Source organism: Rhodnius prolixus, unplaced genomic scaffold, assembly GCF_049639745.1.
Source record: "Rhodnius prolixus isolate KJV_2025 unplaced genomic scaffold, Rpr scaffold_2, whole genome shotgun sequence".
Taxonomy (NCBI): domain Eukaryota; kingdom Metazoa; phylum Arthropoda; class Insecta; order Hemiptera; family Reduviidae; genus Rhodnius; species Rhodnius prolixus.
In genome coordinates this window covers 23,997,926-24,008,033 of record NW_027411592.1, presented here as the reverse complement: position 1 = coordinate 24,008,033, position 10,108 = coordinate 23,997,926, and the positions used below count along the sequence as shown (strand labels likewise).

At 33.9% G+C, this 10,108-nt stretch overlaps 1 protein-coding gene across 1 annotated transcript in view; it reads right to left on the bottom strand.

The window, feature by feature from the left end:
- Window positions 1-10,108, bottom strand: part of LOC141450508 (amyloid beta A4 precursor protein-binding family B member 1-interacting protein-like) — a 161,176-nt gene that overhangs the window by 94,380 nt on the left and 56,688 nt on the right. The window lies entirely within an intron of this gene.

The following is a 10,108-nucleotide window of genomic DNA, read 5'->3' as shown; positions in this document are numbered from 1 at the left end:
CGATTGCTCACGCTGGACCAAAAACGAAATCGTGTGAAGTGTTGCAAGGACGGTTTGCAGCTGTTCCAGAAGAATCCGCAGGACTTTAAGCGTCGTTTCGTCACTGTGGATGAAACATGGATACATCACTACACTCCTGAGACCAAAGAACAATCTAAACAATGGGTTACCAAGGGGGAATCTGCGCCAAAAAAGGCGAAGACCGTTCCTTCGGCTGGAAAGATTATGGCGACTGTCTTTTGGGATTCGCAAGGAATAATCCTCATCGACTATCTGGAAAAGGGTAAAACTATTACAGGGGCATATTATTCATCGTTATTGGACCGTTTGAAAACCGAGCTGTAAGAAAAACGCCCACGATTGGCCCACAAAAAAGTATTTTTCCATCACGACAACGCACCAGCTCACACCTCAGCAGTTGTGGTCGCAAAATTAATGGAAATAGGGTTCCAACTCGTTTCACATCCCCCCTATTCTCCAGACTTGGCTCCCTCGGACTACTATTTCTTCCCCAATATGAAGAAATGGCTGGCGGGAAAAAGATTTTATTCAAACGAGGAGGTGATTGCAGAAACGAATGGCTATTTTTCAGACTTGGACAAATCCTATTATTCGGAAGAGATCAACAAACTAGAGCAGCGTTGGACGAAGTGTATAAGCCTAAAAGGAGACTATGTTGAAAAATAAAAAAGGTTTACCCCAAAAAATTGAGTAGTTTTTATTTTTGCACGGACTTTTCAAACGACCCTCGTATAAAACTTCTTTACAAGATATATTATATTACTATTCATTATTTTTGGTGACTGATTCCTTGTTACAATGGGATGAAAAATTACTACCAATTTCAGTCACATTTTGTATTTTATTTATTAGGCCGAATAGGGTGTTTCAAAAAATGATGACTTTTAAATTTTAAAGAGCGCCGGGCGGAAAAACAAAGTTCATTTAAAGACAAAAAGTTTCGTCCGTAGTAGAGCGAAATCGATTAATATTTAGAGGTCGCTACCATTGATCAAAAGATTTTTGTTTTGCTTTTTATTTTTTTATTTTTTATAAAAAAACCTTATTAAATGTTTTGTATCTTTTAAATTTATTAGTAGGTAATAATGTTAATAATAATATTAGTATAATCTACTATAAAGACAAAGCAGTTGGAATCTTTTTAATGGCCATTTTACTTTCAAAGTTATGAATAAATAAAGAAGCTGTATTTAAAAAAAAAAATTAAGAAAAATATACATTTTTGAAAGATTTCGATTAATTAACATTGAAATCACTTCATTTTTTATGTGTTTCGTACAGGAATTAAAAAACAAATAATAATGGTTACTGAAACGTCTAAATTAGGGAATATTTTGCATTTATTGTTAGAATTTGAAATTAATTTACTATGAATCAATCAATACGGACGAAACGTTTTGTTTTTAAATGAACTTTGTTTTTCCGCCCGGCGCTCTTTAACATTTAAAAGTCAACATTTTTTGAAACACCTTAATGCCGAGCTTTCGACCTAGGGTCCATACTGAGAAAACACTGTCCGGAGGCTGGTACTGGTTCCAGGCGTAAGTCACATTGAAGTTCAAGCCTCTTAAACAAAAAAACTCTACAATCCGTCTCCAAGGGACTCGCTAAAAAAAATTAACAAAAAAATATCTTTAGTTAAAATAAACTTCCGGACGACCAACTATATCCGGAATAATATTGTCGGTCTTAATTTTTCCATTTTTTGGAGTAAAACTTTTTTTAGAAAAAGTGGGGATGACCCAGAGTAACTTCCTCTTTTCAGATAAAACTGATTTCCAAAAGTTGAAAGAAAAGACACTTACTTCAGCATGTAAAAGAGAAAGTAGAACATTGAAATCCTACTTACGATTCTGAAGGTAAGCAGATCTAAGTAGGTATAAACAGAAATATGTTTTCCTAAAAGCAACAGACGGCTACCGAAGCAGCAGGATGCTGGGACCATACACCTCCATACTACGACTGTGCACACCTGCGCCCGAAAAAGAGCAGCTGCAACTCGAAGACATCTGCTCCAGCACCTGCCGCCAGGATTTCATCTTTCAAATTAGTTCATTTGGAACATTTTTAAGAAGAAGGACAAGAGAGAGAAAGATGCTTCCAATCAACTTAGTTTTAGCAATTAGCTGACATTTTTAATATTCAGATATAAACGTACGACGGAAACTATAACGTATAGACCATATTTATAGCAACTGTTGCAACCTTCGGGCTGTTCACCCAACGTTTGTTAAAGTTTTCAATTATAGAGCTACATTCTGTGAGATAATCACTGGAGGTGATTATACATCTTTGATTACGTATTTTTGCAAAAACACACACACTAACATTGAAACTTGTTTTCCTAAATGTTTATCATTAATAATGCCAACCAATTTCAGGAAGTAATTTGTGCACATGCTGAGAACATTCGCTGCAATACAATGTTGCTTGCATTGCAGCTGCTGCTGTTGCAGTTACTCAGAACGGAATACTTACACTAACTAGATGTCCCCCTCCAATGAAGAGCAACGAGTTTATTACCAGCACTTTTTTTCTGTTTTCTTGAAAACTTTCTACAAAAAAAAGTTATTCACTAAACTAACTTCCTTGTTTTGTTGTGGTAGAAGAAATCGACAGATTTTCAGTTTCACCAATTCGCGGCTTTTCGTTTCTAATGAAACTAATTCTCCGGAGTCTACTCGCCCTAGTAGCATGGAATTAAGAGTTTTGGTTTCACCGTTACGTGGCCAGTTATTTTTTTTTCTTAAAAGTAGGTCCTAGGTATGAACTTTGTGATTAAGCAAATTCGGGGTACGGTTTATCACTTGTCATTCAATGGTTGGTTTTACCAATTATTAGGTTTAGTGTGTCTACGAGAGACGTTCTCGCATTTAGCAGATCCGGAAACCAAGGATGTCATACAATACTTTAGGCACACCAGAAGACTGCTCCTCGGGGGGGTCCTTCAGGTTAATTACCTTTTGAACGAAAGAGGCTAAAAGGCATACTACTAAGATAGCGGCTGTCAGGTGCCCTAGTAAAAGATAAATAAATCACAGGTACTTTACTCAGCTTTTGGGGGAGGAGCCAGCACTGAGATGTTGGCACCAGGAACCTTTTTTTCAATGTACTGCCAAGGCTTCCGGACAAGTGTCTTCTTGTTACAGACAACAATGTCCATCAACGGAAGAGAATAATTCTTAGGAAAAGAAAATGTAAGGAAGCAATTGGATTGGTACCTGGAGAACACCGCGTGGAGTCCAGTTCATTCCCTTTTGTTATTTTTTGTAGAAATAGCAATGGAAAGGCTTTGGATAACAGAACTCTTGAACCCTACCCAATGATGAATAATACGAATATAGTAATTAATAGAAATAAGTAACAGGCTACAAGAGTTTATTTCAATTTCAGAGAACTTTAAAGCATTCTTTTGTTCTTAAAACAAAGTATAAAGGAAATAATCATAAAGACAAATGAATTCCGGTTATGAGAATTCATACTGACTAATAATTAATAGGGCGTTTCTTAAATTGACTTGATGACCAAGGCTGCATGTGTATGTAAAGTAAGCAAAGTAAAGTAATCGCCTATTTTTTTCAGGCGGGGCTTAACGTCCAACTTACCAATTAGGTGTCGTGGACGGAGGCGACTAGCAAACATACTTTACTGTAAATTTCTTTTATTAACCATTAAATAAAATCCAAAGCCTAAGACCGGGGAATCGAACCCAGTACCACAATACACATTAGGTTCGCAGCTCTCGCCTCTAACCGCTCGGCTACCGTGGCGCCTCAAATCAGATTATGTCCAGAATACATTTGTTTAAATTATGAGAGGTCCGTTATATGGCTTAGCCATCAGCGAAAAAATCTCAAGTTATATCTAAAGCTAAAACTGCATGAGCATGAGTATTTGACGGTGGAGAATAGAATTCACTAAGAAATCCTGACAAAGGAACTAACCCAGAAAATGGATGCCGCTATAGCGTTGTGTCAACACTTTACCATCAATAACAAAGGTGCTTATTAAACTGTGTTTTAATCATAGTTGACGGCATAGTTTACTGAATAGCACTGTGTGTTGATGGCCATAGCGATGAGCTCAGAAGTATCTGACCGCTTAGAACAAACAGTCTGTGTGGTTGAACTTTGTGGAATTAGTAACGCTTAGTACTTTAGTAAAAAGAAGCGTAACTTGAAACATACTCAGAATTAACCTAAAATCCATTTTTTTAGTAATAAAAATCCAAAAGATAACTAACAAATTAACTGTTAGCAACTTCTCGCCGCGTGAGTGTATCTCATTATTGAACCCTCAAACTATAACAACTATTGTACATAAATAATCAGCTTTATCATTTGAAAGTCTGTAAGAAATGTGGGGCCATTCAGAAAGAAAAATAAATTTGAATAACAGACAATCTGAACAGCTCAAAACTAAGATACACAGATCTCTATGGATGAAGCATTCTAAAGACCAATTCAAAGATACAAAGTGTTTCTAACATAATTATACGTATTTCTATGTAAACAAATAATAATTTAAACGTTATTGAACTATATAAAGTCTTTAAAAATTACAAAAAAGAGTAATATGTGCCAGTGACATTAACGAGAAAAATTAAATAACTTGAATTCATTAAAAATTAAATCTACAGTAAAGTAAGAAGAGACTAAGCCCTTCTCCCGAATTCCTGTGGAGATGAGGAGAGCAGACTAAACCCTAAGATGGTTATCTCTAAATGACTTCCTCCCAATTTGAATGTTACCACCTCACAGATTACAGCGCTGACACCAATTAACTTCCAAACAATGTCCTCCATTAATCTAATAGAATGAATCTCTCTCTAGCTATTACAAAAATGTAAAAAATTCAGTTTGCTTAAACGATTTTACTAGGACATTTCACTCTCTCAATCTTGCCCAGATTATGAATTCTTTAATTACATAAATTTATTATTATTTTTACTATTAGTTTTCTAGAAACTAGCAGGCAACAATGTATCACGATCCTGCCAAATTTTCACCGGTTTCTGGAGTCACGAAAAAACTTCTTAACGAAAGTACCAGAGGGGGACATTTAATTAATTTTGTTTTTGGTCTCCTTCTTTTGAATACAGTTTATTTTGACCTTGACTTGTAAATCAACAATAATTACAACATTGCATTACATCACATAGTAGGTGTAAGAGCAGGATAACACTTAAATGCAACGAAGAGAAGCACTAACTTCCTGAAAAACTTTATCAAAATCAGACTAAGATTTACACAGTAAATAGTTTTATGGTTTTAGAGAAGGCGTTACAAAAGTAGGGTAAACGTCTCTCCATATCTGTGTCCAGCGTCCAGACCGACAACACCCATATCATTAATTTAATATTTAACCTTCTATATCTAATTAGCTATTATCACTAAAAGATTGCAATTAATACTAGTTATAGAGCAGAATTATCTCTAAAATTCGGTATAGAATTCATTGAAATCTAATAAATACGAAAGGAAATATAAAGCTTTGAAATTTGAACGATTTACAAAACCTCCCAAATTTAACCTTCAATATCTCAATAAATATTATCGCTAAAACATTGATATTTATTCCAGTTATAGAGCAGGCTTTTCACTACATTCGGTAAAGAATTCATTAAAATTGGACGAATACAAACAGAGATAGAATGGTTTGAAATTTGAGGAATTTAAAACCAAAATTTAACTATATGAAGAGAGATATAAAGCTTTGAAATTTGAACGATTTACAAAACCTCCCAAATTTAACCTTCAATATCTCAATAAATATTATCGCTAAAACATTGATATTTATTCCAGTTATAGAGCAGGCTTTTCACTACATTCGGTAAAGAATTCATTAAAATAGGACGAATACAAACAGAGATAGAATGGTTTGAAATTTGAGGAATTTAAAACCAAAATTTAACTATATGAAGAGAGATATAAAGATTTGGGGCCTGAAAAACGATAACAGAATTAACAATTTAATAATCTATAACTTGCCTGAATGTGATAACGTAAACTTCTATGAATTAGAAAAGAAAGTAGTGAAGTTTTTGCAAGATGTTTTGAAAGTTGAGATTACATTAAATGACATAAATTATGTTAGAAAATTGGGACGAAAAGACATAGTGTCCAAACCTGTTCTGATTAAATTTGTATCATTACGCAAAAAATTAGAGGTATTAAAATCAGCAAAAAATTTAAAGGGTAGTAATATGAGTATAAACCAGGACTACTCGTATGAGATAAGACTGATAAGAAAATCGTTACTTCCCTATTTATATAAGGCAAGGAGTTTACAGTGCAGAGCATTCCTAAGGTACGATAAATTGATAATTAATAATGTAATGTATACGCTACAGCAACTGACACAATTGGATCAAGAAGACAAGTGGTCTACGGTCTCCACGGGGGCCTCGGCACCTTCAGAAATAGAGGAATTTGATAAAGACCTCCAAATAAAGTCTGATCAAGGGAAGGTTAAGGTGTTAAGATCGCGTACTAGAGGAGGTAAGAAAAATATGGAGAGCGGAACTGATGGGGTGCTGAAATGGCTCCGTAAAGAAGACCAACCTGGAAGCAGCAGGAATTTGAAAAAGAAGAAAGAGGATGGTGTCGTATTGCAGAGCTAGCAATTGAACATCGATTTGAATATAGGAAATAGGACTTCGGCATTGACAAAGGTTACATTGGATTCTCCTGGGTGTACTTCATATGATGCTACAGTCAGCGGAAATATCATTCATGGAAGATATCAGAATACCGAGGACTTTGAGCGACCATTATCATCACTTTCAGTATCTGTAAAAGGTGAAAATGGTAATTTTAATTCCATGCAAATTCTATCATATAACATTGCCGGTTTTAAGAATAAAGTAAATAACATTGAATTTCTAAATTATTTGAGCTCATTTGAAATCTTTTTACTGTTTGAAACGTTTTTGTCTGAAAATGAATTAAATTTAATTACACAAAGTTTTCCGGAATTTGATATTGTTTTTATACCTGCAGAAAAAACTAAAAAAATGGGTAGAGCGAGTGGTGGAAAGGTGTACGGAATTAAAAAATCTAAACTTATATCGAGAGCAGCACAGTTCGTTATGATATCCGGTGCTCATGTAATTCGGCTAAAGGTACTTAATAAAATGATACACATTCTGCCAATATATCTCAACTGTAACAGCTGGGATCGGGATTTTGAGAAATTGTACACATTTGTTTACGATTTTCAGCACCTTTCGTTTTTGCTAATAGGCGATTTTAACGCCAGAATTGGGAACTCACAAAACCTATCCTCAAAAATAATTTTAGATAGTTTGGATAATATATTTACTAAAAGAGAGACAAAAGATTCAGTGATAAATGTTAATGGGCAGAGATTGCTAGAGTTTTTTCATGATTTTAATTTACTGGTATTAAATGGCAGAACATTAAATGACATTAGAGGCGAATTTACTTATATTAGTACAGTAGGGTGTTCTGTTATTGATTTTTGCTCTATTTCAACGGATTTTGTTTCTGTTATAAATAGTTTTAAGGTTGATTCCCAGATTCATTCAGATCACATGCCTCTAATCGTGTCTTTTAAATTGTGCGATGCGCCTGTAAGGTATGAAAATGTCCTTTCATTACTCCCAAAATTTAATTGGAAAATTCAAAATAAAGACAGTTACCAAAGGAAGTTAGGGAGAAATAGTGAAATTTGTAAAGTTAAGTTTAATGATTTTAAGTTATGTCACATTTATAATTTAATAAAGGATTCCGCAGTTATGGAAAAATCAACTAGTGTAGGGAGTTGTAAGGGGCGGAAAAATAAAAAATGGTATGACAACGACTGTAAAAAATTGCGAAATTTATCCTTTAAACATCTAAAAATATTCAGGAAAACAAATAGTGAAGAAAGTAAGGTTTTATTCAAAAAATATAATAGTGATTATAAAGAGGTTTGCATAAAGAAAAGAAAAAATTACTATGAGAACTTAGCAAATCAATTCAAATCAATTAATGATACTAAAAGTTTTTGGAGTTTAGTAAACAATTTTAAAAATAAGAGTTTTACAATTGGAGGGGATGTACAGATGGCTGAGTGGATTGACCATTTCAGTAATCTATATAACCCACCTTTACTCTCTGCTCGTTTGTCTTATGCACCACCATTTATTAAAAATGAATTTCTGGATAAACCTTTTACTCTGTCCGAATTGAAAATTGTGTTGAATAATTCAAAAAATAATAAAGCGCCGGGTATTGATAAAATCCCTTACGAATTTTACAAATTTGCTTCAGAGAATTTCTATGAAATTCTTTTAGAGTTTTATAACGATATTTTCGAAGTTGGTTATGTGCCGGTTGATTTCAAAAAATCAATTATATTCCCCCTACACAAAAGCGGAGATATTAACGCTGTCTCAAATTATAGGGGTATTGCATTTGAGAATACTGTGGGGAAAATTTTTTCAGGCTTGCTTTTAAAACGGCTGTCATGCTGGATAGAGCAGAATAAGATTTTGAAGGAATTTCAAGCAGGTTTCCGGCATGGATATTCTACTTTAGACCACATTTTTACCCTTTCTAGTATAATTAGTATAAAGCTGATGCAGAAAAGACAGAAAGTTTATATCTTTTTTGTAGATTTGTCCATGGCATTTGATCGGATAGACAGGCACGCTTTGATCTATAAATTACATGAAATTGGAATCTCAACTAAGATAATACAGTTAATAAGGGAGCTGCATGAAAATACTGAGGCGACAGTGTGGTGTAAAAATGCTTATTCTGATGTATTTCAAACAACTATGGGTGTAAAACAGGGTGCATTATTAAGTCCATTATTATTTACTCTTTTTATAAACGATATTGATGAAGATCTATTAGGTGGAATTAATATAAATGGAACAAGAATTAAGTTACTGGCTTTTGCGGATGACTTGGCACTGATTAGTTCAGATCCGACTGAATTACAATATAACATTAATGTTCTTAAAAAATACTGTCAGAATTGGAACCTTAAAATTAACTTGACAAAATCCAAAATAATGGTGTGTAGAAATGGCGGTAAACCGTCCAGGAGAGAGAAATGGCTATTTGGCGATGAAAAGATAGATATAGTGAATTCGTATAAATATCTCGGCGTTAATCTGACTCCGCAACTAAGTCTAGGTAAATTTTTGGATGGTAGATTACTAAATGCGAAAACGGGGTTAAATTCTGTCTGGAAGTTTTTTATAGCTAATAATGAAGTTCCTTTTACGGCAAAAATGGAAATGTTTTATGCAGTCAGTCGAGCCATTATGTGCTACGGGGCACAAGTTTGGGGGGGTAAATCGTATAAACAAGTAGAACAATTGCTAACTTTCTTTATTAAGAAGCTATTGAGATTGCCGCGAAATACCCCGAACTATATTATTAGCTTGGAAACGAAAGTGGCCCCAATGTTTACGTACACCTTACAGTTGCATCACAATTATTTGATTAAAGTTCTTGAAATGCCGGACACTAGATACCCAAAGATACTAGCGATGGAGGCTATTAAGAGAAAAGCTTACTGGTCTAAAGAATTATGTAATATCAATAACGAACACGGTGCAATAGTTAATGTTAATTACGACAATTTTGCCAATTGGAAAAGTGAACTAAGTATACTCAGAGCCCAAATAAGTAATAAACACAATGTTCAATGCATAACTAGAGCCCAAAATTCGCAATTTACAGTTATATATAAAAAGCTAAATTATAATTTAGATTCGAATGTAGCATATGTTAACGACAACTTTAAAACAGATAATATTAGTTGGATTATTAAGCTAAGAGGTGATTTAATTAATTTAAATTACAAAAGGTATAATAATGATTTAACTGCACAGCTGTGTACTTTATGCGATATGATAGAAGTAGAAAATGTAATGCATTTTATTGCGCGCTGCCCAGCATACAAGGAAATTAGAGTAAAACATTTTAAAAAAAATTGTATTTCAGAAGATGATTTAATAACATATTTAAATGGAAACTGCTGGGATGTTCTACTGAAATATTGTAAAGCAGCGTGGTACTTTAGAAGCGTAAAAATTGCTAATTCATAAATTTTGAATAATTTTTAT